This window comes from Theobroma cacao, chromosome 10 (assembly GCF_000208745.1).
Source record: "Theobroma cacao cultivar B97-61/B2 chromosome 10, Criollo_cocoa_genome_V2, whole genome shotgun sequence".
Classification (NCBI taxonomy): Eukaryota; Viridiplantae; Streptophyta; class Magnoliopsida; order Malvales; family Malvaceae; genus Theobroma; species Theobroma cacao.
The window spans coordinates 17,660,321-17,671,949 of record NC_030859.1 but is presented as its reverse complement, the minus strand read 5'-3'; the positions used below and the strand labels follow the sequence as shown (position 1 = coordinate 17,671,949).

Below are 11,629 nucleotides of genomic sequence, written 5' to 3'. Positions count from 1 at the left end.
TATATAATATATATATATATATATATATATATATATATATATGTATGTATGTATATAATTGCCTAAACGAATGTGCCTAGGCTAGAGAACAAAAATGTATGTGACTATGTGCTGCGTTGGTGCCTTAGTGCAAGCCACCTAGTGACTTATGTTGTGTGAGCCTGGACTAGAGAGTCTAAAGGATATGATGAACATCTAGGAATAGATTATCTTGGACGAATGATCTTTAGAGAATTTGAGTAGTTGATGCCTTAGAGACTTAGAGGGACTCAGAACCATATAGAGCTTATAAACAATTTTAAACTCGTTAAATGTGATTTATGATTTGATGTGTACAAATAGAATGATGAAGGCATGATAGCCTCGTTGGTGGATATGTATTTCATCCAATGGATGAATTGAGGATGTTGATTTGATTTGAGGTTGAGTATGAGTATAGTCTTATTCCTTGTGACTTTGTTATGTTCCTATAAGGATGGCAATATTAGTCTTGTTTGTGATTCTCACTTGCAGTGCTTTGATGCCACCCATTTGAGAATACACTGGGTGATGTCCTCTTGTAACGACCCAAGCCCAACCACTGGCCCAACAACTTTTTGGGTCTAAATCACGTGACCCTCAAAAGCTTAAGCTCAAGTTGCTAGTAGTGGTGGGCTTGAATTGTTATATAGGTATTAACAATCACATTCACATCAGATGTGAGATGTTGGGTATCACAATCCCACCCACTCAAATCCTTGATGTCCTCATCAAGGCCATACATCACATCCACAGGACCAAGATCTCACCAGAGCAATGTGAAAGCTCACATCAGACTGGCGCAGGCTCTGATACCATTTGTAACGACCCAAACCCAACCACTAGCCCAACAACTTTTTGGGCCTAAATTACGTGGCCCTCAAAAACTTAAGCTCAAGTTGCTAGTAGTGGTGGGCTTGGATTGTTATATAGGTCTTAACAATCACATTTACATCAGATGTGGGATGTTGGGTATCACACCTCTGTTAGGAGATTACTTCGGATGATGACGTTGATTCTTCGCTTGTTGCTTCGGCACGCTCGTGATTTGATTCTTTACTAGTGGCTTTGCCCTAAGTGTAATTTGACTCCGCCAGTTGGCCACCTTGTCGTTGATTTCTCACGCAAGTGCACGTATCATTAACAAGTAATATAATGATAAAGTATAGTATTGTTCCCACAAAGAATTGTTTTAATTCCTATTGTTAACTACAAAATTATAACATCGTAATTTTATCCAAAAAATTAAAAATTAAATTAAAAAAAATTAAAAACTAAAACTAATCTAAATTAACTAACAAAATTATTTTATTAAATTTGATTGACTTTTAAACCTAAGGTTATGATGTCTCTCAATACTTCATATAAATATTATCTCTCTTTCTTAACTTAGTTTAATGGATTAAGTAACTAACCTAAAATCTTAAATTATTTACAAGTCTATGTCGAGTTTCTCATAAAAATATCTCTCCCAATTAATTTACTATATGTCTATGCAACTTACATTAAAGACAAATTCATTAAGTTCGTGCTCTAATTTTAGCTACGTATGGCTTATAGGTGTATGTCTACCCTAAATGCAAATCAAATCACCCAATCAATTAAGTGTATTTGATCATATACTATTTCATTCAAGATCTACCTAAATCTCCTTTGTCAAGGTTTAACTTAGGTTTCTAATTCTATCTAATTGGTGGCCAATCAACTAGAAGCATTAAAAACAGAATAAAATAAACAACTTAAATCCATAAAACATAAGCAAAAGACAGATAAATAAATCAGACTACGTATTGAATTCAATTATAATCTTAGATAAATGAATTAGTTCCCCATCAAGGCACACATCATCATCATATAAGGTTTAAACATTAAAAACAAAATCGAGAAAATAAAAGAATAACAAAAAGATAGAAAAAACCAAGAATTGTAATCTTGATCTCCAAATCTCCTTGAATCCTTTAAATTCTTCTCATCTTTAGTGACTTTACGGTTTGATTCTTAGTTTTCAATCCGGTGTTTCGTTATATCCTAAAAGTCCTTTGAAAGGTTGTTTTTATAGGGTTTTGAAGTTAAGCCAAGTTGGGTGAAGAAAGAAGTCAATTCCAATTAGGATTTCCTCATCTGACTACATGGGCCACGACCTTGACCAATTAATTAGTATAAATTGTAATTGCACTAGGATTGTTGCAGTGCTTCATCTTCGACATAATTTTTGACCACCTTCCAGGCGAATTGGGAAAAGTAGTAAACATGAAAGTTGTAAATTTTTGTCTTATCTTTTCAATGGTTTAAGAATCATCTTATTTGGAGTTCTGTAGAGAGAGTTATGATTGAAATACGAAAACTTATGCAGTGAAAGTCTACACATTGAAATTGCTCTCCTTCTTCCATTAAAATTCTTCCTTCATTAAACCTACAAAAGCACAAATAAATCACTAATAGCTTATCTTAATCACATTAACACCAAATTAATCATAAAATTAACTAAAATTAGATTGACTCACCTAAATTAACTAACCTAAAATAATTTAAATAAAACTTATTAATTTCTATGCATTACTACAAGAACTAAGCTAAATTACAATCAAAATTAAGTCCAAATAACTTTATATCAGAGAGTTATCAGCCATCATGCATGATTTGATGTTGTTCAGAAGAGGACCACTCAAGGATTATGATTTGAACCATGAATGATGTGACATAGCCTCACATAAGCTTAGATAAGTTTGATTCAAATTTGATATGATACTTCAGTGATTTAAGTGTGCCGCGGAGAATAACTTTGAATGGCTTTGAGCATAAGCCTAATGATATGTGTGTTATTTGTGGAGACAGCTTAAGGATGATTGATATGCCTTAATATTGGAGATGCTTGTTAAATAATTGGTTGCACTGATATTACACTATATATATATTGATTTATTTGCACCTCTCTTTGAGTATTAGATGACTCACCCATTTGTTGTACCATGTGTAGATAAATAGGCCACAAGATTGCATGGCAAAGGTCGTCTAGTGACAGACCAATTTTGGCATCCGATAAGTCCATATCTAATACGTCTACGCCATTGAGTCTGTCATGAGCTTTCACTCTGTATTTAGTTTAGTTGTGTATGTAGGGACGATGTGCCATTTAAACTTGTATTAAGGGTTATTAAGTATAAGCCCATTTTGATAGCTAATGTATGGCGTTAGGAATATTATGTATGAATATGCGTAAGGGAAAATGTACTATATTTGAATTCAAATTTTATTTATGAATATCTGGTTATGAAATCCCTCAGATGTGTTATGTGATTCAAAGTTTTGAGACTTGCTTGGGTCCTGCGAGCTTTGCCTGTTGGGTTCGTGTGCATCTAAGTTTAAGGTGTCCTAAGTCATTTAGAGTCTGTCAGCGGATTGTCGGGATTGGTGTAGAGTTTTGTTCATGGTTCATGACTGCAACACGAATTATGAGCAGAAGGTTGCATGAACTCCAAAGTCTTAATAAGTTAACCCTTTGGATCATGAATTTTGAAATTTTGAACATGGTATTGCTTCGTTTTGGTACAAGATGTCGCCTAATACAAGAGTTGCCTTAAGGGTTATGGGAAAGTAAGATGCCTAGGATGAGCTTATGAAACAACCATAGTGTCCACATTAAAGAGTTGTGGTAGAAGTAGAGTAGCTAGATGGGCTCGAAATGCGAAACCTAGTTTCATATACACGGGTGATGAGAATGTGGGAGGTTGGGATGACTACCTGACAAGAGAAGGTGTCACCTAGAGGATTTGGTAACTAGGTTGCAAAGTTTGGCTAACGAATTTGTAGAGTTTCACAATAGAAGACAAGCGTAGTCTGAGGAATTGGTTGATTCTAGTTCCTAAGATCCGGACTATGTGCTTCAGTGTGAACATCAAAGAGGGGCTATCAAGGTTGCTTTGGTAGATTTTATGAAGTTAAAGCTCTCGTCATTTACTGGTTCAGATATGGATGAGGATCCATAGAGATTTTTGGAAGATATGGAGTGTATTTGTTTTGTTTTGGGATGCTCCACACATTAATCAGTGAAATTGGTGGGATTTAGATTAAAAGATGTTGCCAGAATGTGGTTTATCTCCTTAAAAAAAAGTAAACCATCAAGGTTAGCCCCGATAACATAGGAAGAATTTATCCAAGATTTTCTCAATTACTTTTTTCCTGATAGCATGAGAGACACTAAGGCACATGAGTTTGAGACATTGGTTCAGACCCAGGACATGACAGTGATGGAGTACAATGTCCATTTTACTAAACTCTTTATATATGCTTCTAACTTGGTCCAAACTGAGCAAAAAAGGATCAAAAGATTTATCAAGAGACTAATTGAGCCATTATTTAGAGTTCTTGCCACCTAGAGATTCGTTTCTTATGTGGTAGTGGTGGATGTGGCTAGAATGATTGAAACCATGAAATTGGAATCCAGAATGAAAAGATGTAGGGGTTGAAAAGCTCGAACACAATGCCAACAAAACCATAGAGATTTTAGGGTGACTAGGAGCCCAACATTGATATGTAATCAAAGTCGTGAAGGAACCACTCCTACGTGTAGCCCACCAAGGAATAGTGATTCTTTTAGCTTACCTTCTAGTTGAGAGTAGCCTAGCAGAGCATTTAATTTGGGCCATAGGTAAAGGGGTGTTTTGTGTAACTATTGTGGAAAGATTTATGTAACATGGTGGACCATGCCATAAAGCAGCTGGGTTATGCTTTCGATGTGACCAAGCTACATATTTGATGAGAGATTGCCCAATGCAGAGATAGTCAACAAAAGTTGATTATGGATATGTAAGACAAGTGGCAACTACCTCGCCTAGCATGTCACTAACTAGGAGAAATGCTAAAGGTGATAAGGGTAAAGGAATAGCCTTATCATTTCGAGGTAAACCAACACTGTTGAGTAATGAAAGTGACGGTTAAACGTGGGTGTTTGCTCAAACATTGTAAGATGCTTAGACTTCCAATAGAGTGATCACAAGTATACTTCCTATTTGTGGTACCAAAGCTTAGTATCATTTGATCCTGGATCGACACTTTCTTTTATGTCCCCACACTTTATGTTGAAATTGGATTGATTTTGTAGCAATATGGAGAAACCATTGATTGTGACTACTCTTTTAAAGAAGATATTTATGGCAGAGTATGTGTATATGTCCTGCGTGGTTCGCATTAAGGATAAGGACAAGTTAGTAGACTTGGTATTGTTGCTAACTTTAGACTTTGATTTGATTTTGGGTCATGCTTTGCTAAAGTGGATTTCCACTATAAGCTTGTGAAGTTTAAGTTTCCAAGGGAACCTTCATTTGTGATTTATGGACATGGCACTCCAATGTCTGTAGGAATTCCATCGAATATAACCGCTAGACAAATGCTAAGGCAAAAGGCCAAGGATATTTAGTGACGACAATAAATGTTTTAATGAATGAAAAGAGTGTGGATTATGTACCAATAGTGGGTGAGTATTTGGATGTATTTTCAGATGAACTACCTAGATTGCCTTTTGAAAGGGAGATTGGATTTTGTATTGATTTGATTCTAGATACGAAGCCAATTTCTATACCTCTTTATCAAATGGCATGAGCTGAATTAATAGAGCTTAAGGAACGATTATAGGATTTGTGGAACAAGGGCTTTATTCACTCGAGTGTTTTACCTTAGGCAGTTCTGGTGCTATTTGAGAAAAAGAAAGATGTTAGCCTTCGGTTGTGCATCGACTATTGTAACTAAATAATGTGACCATAAAAAATAAATATCTGCTCTCAAGAATTGATGACTTGTTTGACCAGTTGCAGGGTGCAATGTGGTTTTTAAAGATTGACCTATGTTCGGGGTATCACCAATTGAGAATTCGAGAAATTGATATACACAAGACAATGTTTTGCACACATTACAAACATTACGAATTTTTGGTGATGTCGTTTGGACTCATCAATGCAGTTGTAGCATTTATGGACTTAATGAACGAGGTCTTTTTGGTGTGTTTTGATAAGTTTGTGGTTGTATTCTTAAATAACATCTTGGTATGTTCTAAGAGCTTGGAAGAGCATGCACAACCCTTAAGAATTACGCTTTATCTGCTTAAAGAGCATAAATTATATGCTAAATTTTTGAAATGCGAATTTTGGTTAAATAAAGTTAGTTTCTTGGGGCATGTTGTGTCTACACAAGGGGTACAAGTCGATCCTAGCAGGGTAGAAGCTATGGAGAATTGGCCAAGGCCAACGTTTGTAATGGAAATTAGAAGTTTTTTGGGTCTAGATGAGTAGTACAGACAGTTTGTGTAAGACGTTTCTAAGATTGCATCCCTTTTGATAAGATTGACTCAGTAAAGAGTTAAATTTGATTGGTTTGATGCATGTAAAGCTAGTTTTCAGAGGCTTAAAGCTTTCTTCATTTCTATGCCTGTGTTAAGCATATAGTGTGGATTTTGAGGCTATATCGTGTATTACAATGCATCACGGGTTGGATTGAGTTGCGTGTTGATACAAGATGGAAAAATCATAGCATACAACTCCCAACAATTAGAGAGGCATAAACAGAACTACCTTACGCATGACCTAGAGATGGCTGCAATTGTATTTGCTTTGAAAATATGGTGCCATTATCTCTATGGTGAAACTTGCGAAATATATACGGATCATAAGAGTTTGAAGCATATATTTTAACAAAAGGATTTGAATTTGAGACAGCGTAGGTGGGTAGAGTTGTTGAAGGATTATGACTACACCATATGTTACAATTCGAGTAAAGCAAATGTTATGGCAGATGCCCTAAGCCGAAAGTCAGTGGACAATTTAGCACATGTAATAGTTGAGAAATGATCATTAGTGTAGAGTTTATATGATCTGGGCAATATTGGAGTACATTTTGAGATCAATAATTCCAACGCCTTGATGGCACATTTTAGAGTTTGATCGCTGATATTAGTTCTGATTAAGGACACCTAGGACGTGGATGAATATTTGGTGAAACTTGTTGGAGACATGAGCGAAGTTAGAGCTCGAGACTTTGTTTACGACATCGATGGTTTAATGAGGTACCGATCACAAGTTTATGTGCCAAATGTGGATGATATGAGAAATGAGATTTTGAAAGAGGCTCATGTGGCAACTTACATGATATACCTAAGAACCACCAACATGTATCATGATTTGAAGTCTTTTTACTGGTGGCCAGGATTAAAGAGAGATGTGATTGAGTATGTCTCTAAGTATTTGAAATGTTAGCAAGTGAAGGTTGAACATCAGAGACCTTTGGGACTGCTGCAACCGTTACTAATACCTGAGTGAAAGTGGGAACATGTAGCAATGGACTTTGTGACGGATTTAGCATGACCTAGGGGTAGTTATGATGCCATTTGTGTAATAATTTATCGACTAATTAAGTCAACTCCCTTTTTACTGATCAAGACTAAGTATGGAGCAGCTCGGTATGCTTAAATTTATATTAATGAGATTATGAGGCTACATGGTGTTTTGGTAACGATAATGTCCGATAGAGGACTACAATTTACTAGTCAATTTTGGAGGAAATTGTAGGAGGCCTTAGGCACAAGATTGAATTTTAGTAGGGCTTTTCATTCAAACAGATGACCAATCTGAGTGCACCATTTAAATGCTCGAGGATATGCCGAGGGCAATTGTGCTTGAGTTTGGAGTTTTATGTAATCATTATTTACTTTTGGCTGAGTTCGCTTATAACAATAACTACCAAGCCATGATTGGTTTGGCTCCGTATGAGGCTATATATGGGTGAAGATTTTTGATATGAACTAAGTCAATTGAGAATGATTTGTGAAATATATGATGCTTAGGCAAATTTTCATGGAAATATGTGATAACTCCTATTGTTTGGAGTATTGATTTAAGATTTATGTGATATTTGAGGATATAGGTGTATGGATTCTAGTTATATGTATCAATTGAAGTGTGAATTAAGCAGGATAATGATTTGGAGTGTTAGATTTGGATTTTTGGAAGTTTGGATGGCTGAAAATTTACCTACAGGGGAAAATGAATCGATACATTCCCCAATGTATCGATACATTCTTGGTAAGATGAACAATGTAAGGCGTATAGGGGATTTTTTTATCAATACATTAAAAAATGTATTGATAAATTTGAACAAAGATGAACATTTACCGATATATTGTCCAAATGTATCAATAGATTTGAAGCAAAGGACAACCAAAAGGGCAAAGTATCGATAGATTCCTTCATGTATCAATGCATCTAGGGCAGTGACCATTTTACTTGGAAATTTATCGATACATTGTCCTAATGTATTGATAGATTTCGTCGAAACTTATGAAAATGAATCGATACATCACTAGGGATAGAGAAAAATAAAAAGGGGTCTTAAGCTACCTATCCATTTTAAAAAAAAACCTAAACCCTTTTCTCTCTCTACCACTCCAAAGCCCTAAGCTCCAAATGGAATTTTAAAGCCATTTGGAGAGAACTGGAGCTTAAGAACACCTCTAGAGGTAAGATTAAATGTTTTTATCAATTGATTTTCAATTTAATCGGTTAATAATAAAGAAATTTGATTTTTCTAGCTTTAGTGGAATCCCCCATGATTTGTTGGAATTTGGAGATTAGATTTGTGCAATCCAACTTCTAAGGTATGGGTTTAGCTTATTATTAAAGGATTTAAGCTTGTATGTTGGATTGCTAAGAATTTAGTTATTTTTGGAAAAGTTGGATATTTTCAAAAGCTAAGAAATAATTAATATTTTGATGTTTGATGTGTTTTAAGAGGAAAATTGAGCTATTTGACTCTTTGGTGAGCTAAAGGATGATTGGAGGCTGAAGTTGAGCTTGGCGATGGGAGCGCCTCCGATTTGTCATTATGATTAAGTTAATTTAAAATGCTTGTTATGCATAATGCCTTGATAAAGGCGCTGGCATGGTACTAACACTGCAGTACAATAGAGCTACTTTCGTCTAATTAGTTTGTGCATTGTTTTAAATAAGATAGTAACTAAATTATTGGCGAATCGATTAGCTAAAGTTTTACCAACACTTATCTCGGATAACCAAAATGGCTTTGTTAGTGGTAGATTAATTAGTGACAATAGCTTATTCGCTCAGGAGTTGATTGGAAAAATTGGCTACAAAGTTAAAAAAGGTAATGTGGTTCCAAAACTCGATACGATGAAAGCTTATGATCGGTTGAATTAGGGTTTTTTGTACTTGATGTTGGAAAATTTTGGTTTTAATAACCACTGGATTGACATGATGAAGAAGTGTATTTCTAATTGTTGGTTTTCCTTATTCATCAATGGCAATTCGGTTGGCTACTTCAAATCGGAGAGGGGATTGTGACTGGGGGTTCTATTTCACCTCTATTATTTATCTTGGCAGCGTAATACTTAGCTATAGGTTTTAATAATCTTTTTGCTAATTATGGATAGTTACACTATCACTCTGGTCGTCCTTTAAATATCAATCATCTTGCATTTGCTGATGATGTTATGATTTTTACTAACGAAAGCCGATCTGCTTTGCAAAGAATTCTTTCTTTTTTACAAGAGTATGAACAGATTTCTGGACAGCGCGTGAATCATCAAAAAAACTGTTTTATCACAGTTAATAATGTTGCCAATTCGAGAAGATAAATTATGTCTCAAGCCACTGGATTTTCCCATTAATGTTTATTTATAATTTACTTAGGGGCACCACTATACAAAGGTCCCAAAAATGGACTCTTGTTTGTTTTGCTTTTTTCTAAAATCCGTGATTGTATTTCGGGATGGGGAAAACAAGGTGTTGATGCTAGGTGGTAGAATCACTTTACTCAGAAGTGTTTATCTTCACTATCGATTTATTTACTCCAAGTTCTCTAGCCTCCGATTAGTGTTATTGAGAAATTGAGAGACTATTTAATAATTTTTTATGGGGTGGTTTGATAGAGTGCAAAAAGATTCATTGGGTAGCCTAGAATAAAATTGGATTGCCTTGCTCAGAAGGGGGTTTAGAGATTAGAAGCTTGAAGGATGTTTTTGAGGCTTTCACAGTGAAGCTATGGTGGAGATTTAAAACTTGTAACACCTTTAAACAAAATTTATGAGAGCAAAATATTGTGCTGGTCGTTTCCTAATTAATATCACTGCTAAAGCCCATGATTCCAAGTTTGGAAACAGATGTTAGGAGCTAACATTATAACAGAGCAAAACACACGGTGGCGAATTGGTTAGGGAGAATTACTCTTCTGGCATGACTGTTGGATAGGTGAACAACCTTTGGTAACATTTCTCCCTTTTTTTATTCATTCCATGACACAAGGTTGTTATTTTTATAACAATAATAATTAGGATGTAGATAAACTGAGAGTTGTTTTGCTGGAGTTTGTGATTAGTGATATTTTATGAATTCCTTTCGATAGCTCCAAGCAGGATGTTGCTTATTGGGTACCTACATCAAATGGAGAGTTTACCACTAAAGGTGCATGGGAAGAAATTCGACACTCGCAACCTAGCAGTCAATTATGTAAGTTGATCTAGCATAAAAGTATACCACTTTCTATCTCTTTCTTTTTGTGGCGGATAATAAATAATTGGATATCGGTGGAGTTATGAATGAAAACTAAAGGTATTCAATTAGCATCGAAATGTCTATGTTGCAATTCTAAGGAATCACTAATGCACGTTATGTGGGATAGTCCAGTGGAAAAGCAAGTTTGGAGTTATTTTGTAAAATTCTTTCAAATCTATGTTGTTAATCCTTAGAATGTTTTGCATGTTATCTTGGCATGGTATTATTCAGGAGATTACACCAAACAAGGTCATATTCATGTTTTAGTGCCATTATTTATTTATTGGTTCTTGTGGTTTGAACAAAATAATGCCAAGCACAAGAACTTATGTATGTTACCTGATGGAGTGATTTCGCATATCATAAAATTATTGAGGTAGCTTTTTCTAGGAAATCATCTGAAAAATTGGCAGTGGAAAGGAGACACTCAAATTGCAGCAACATGGGGCTTTGATTTTCCAAACCATCAAAATATACTACCTAAAATTATTAATTAGATCAAGCCATTGACAGGTGAATTAAAGTTTAATGTTGATGGTAGCTCAAAAAATAATTTTCAAAATGCTACAAGAGGGGGCATATAATGTGATCACATAGTTATGCTTATTTTGGATTTTCTGAAAATTTTGGTCCAACTAATTCATTTAAGGCGAAATTAATGGCATTACACAGAGGTTTACTTTTATGCCAAGATTATAATATGTTAAAAGTTTGGATTGAAATGGATGCTAAGGTTGCAATTTAGATGATTCGGGATGGTAGTAAAAGGTCCCATGAGATTCGATATTTATTGGAGTCGATAAAAAAATGTTTATAAAACATTTGTTATAGAATTTCTCATATTGTCACGACCCGGAACTCCCATCGAGCCCGTGACAACAGCCGTGACGTCTCGATAGGCACTCATTACCCCGAATGCCGATCGAAACCCCGTAAGGCTTAGCATCAGCTTTTGCATCTCTCCAGTGAGCGACAGTTATTAAATCTCACATTTCAAAAAAAAATTCATAAGTCATTTCCAAATCAAAACAATAAAATATTACTTTTTGTCTCACAGG

At 35.2% G+C, this 11,629-nt stretch overlaps 1 long non-coding RNA gene across 1 annotated transcript in view; it reads left to right on the top strand.

Annotated features, from left to right (window-relative positions):
• LOC108663764 overlaps positions 1-10,688 on the top strand; it is an 11,352-nt gene extending 664 nt beyond the window's left edge. Inside the window, exon 4 of the long non-coding RNA XR_001929777.1 lies at positions 10,423-10,688. This is a non-coding gene — a long non-coding RNA (uncharacterized LOC108663764). The remainder of the gene's footprint in view (positions 1-10,422) is intronic.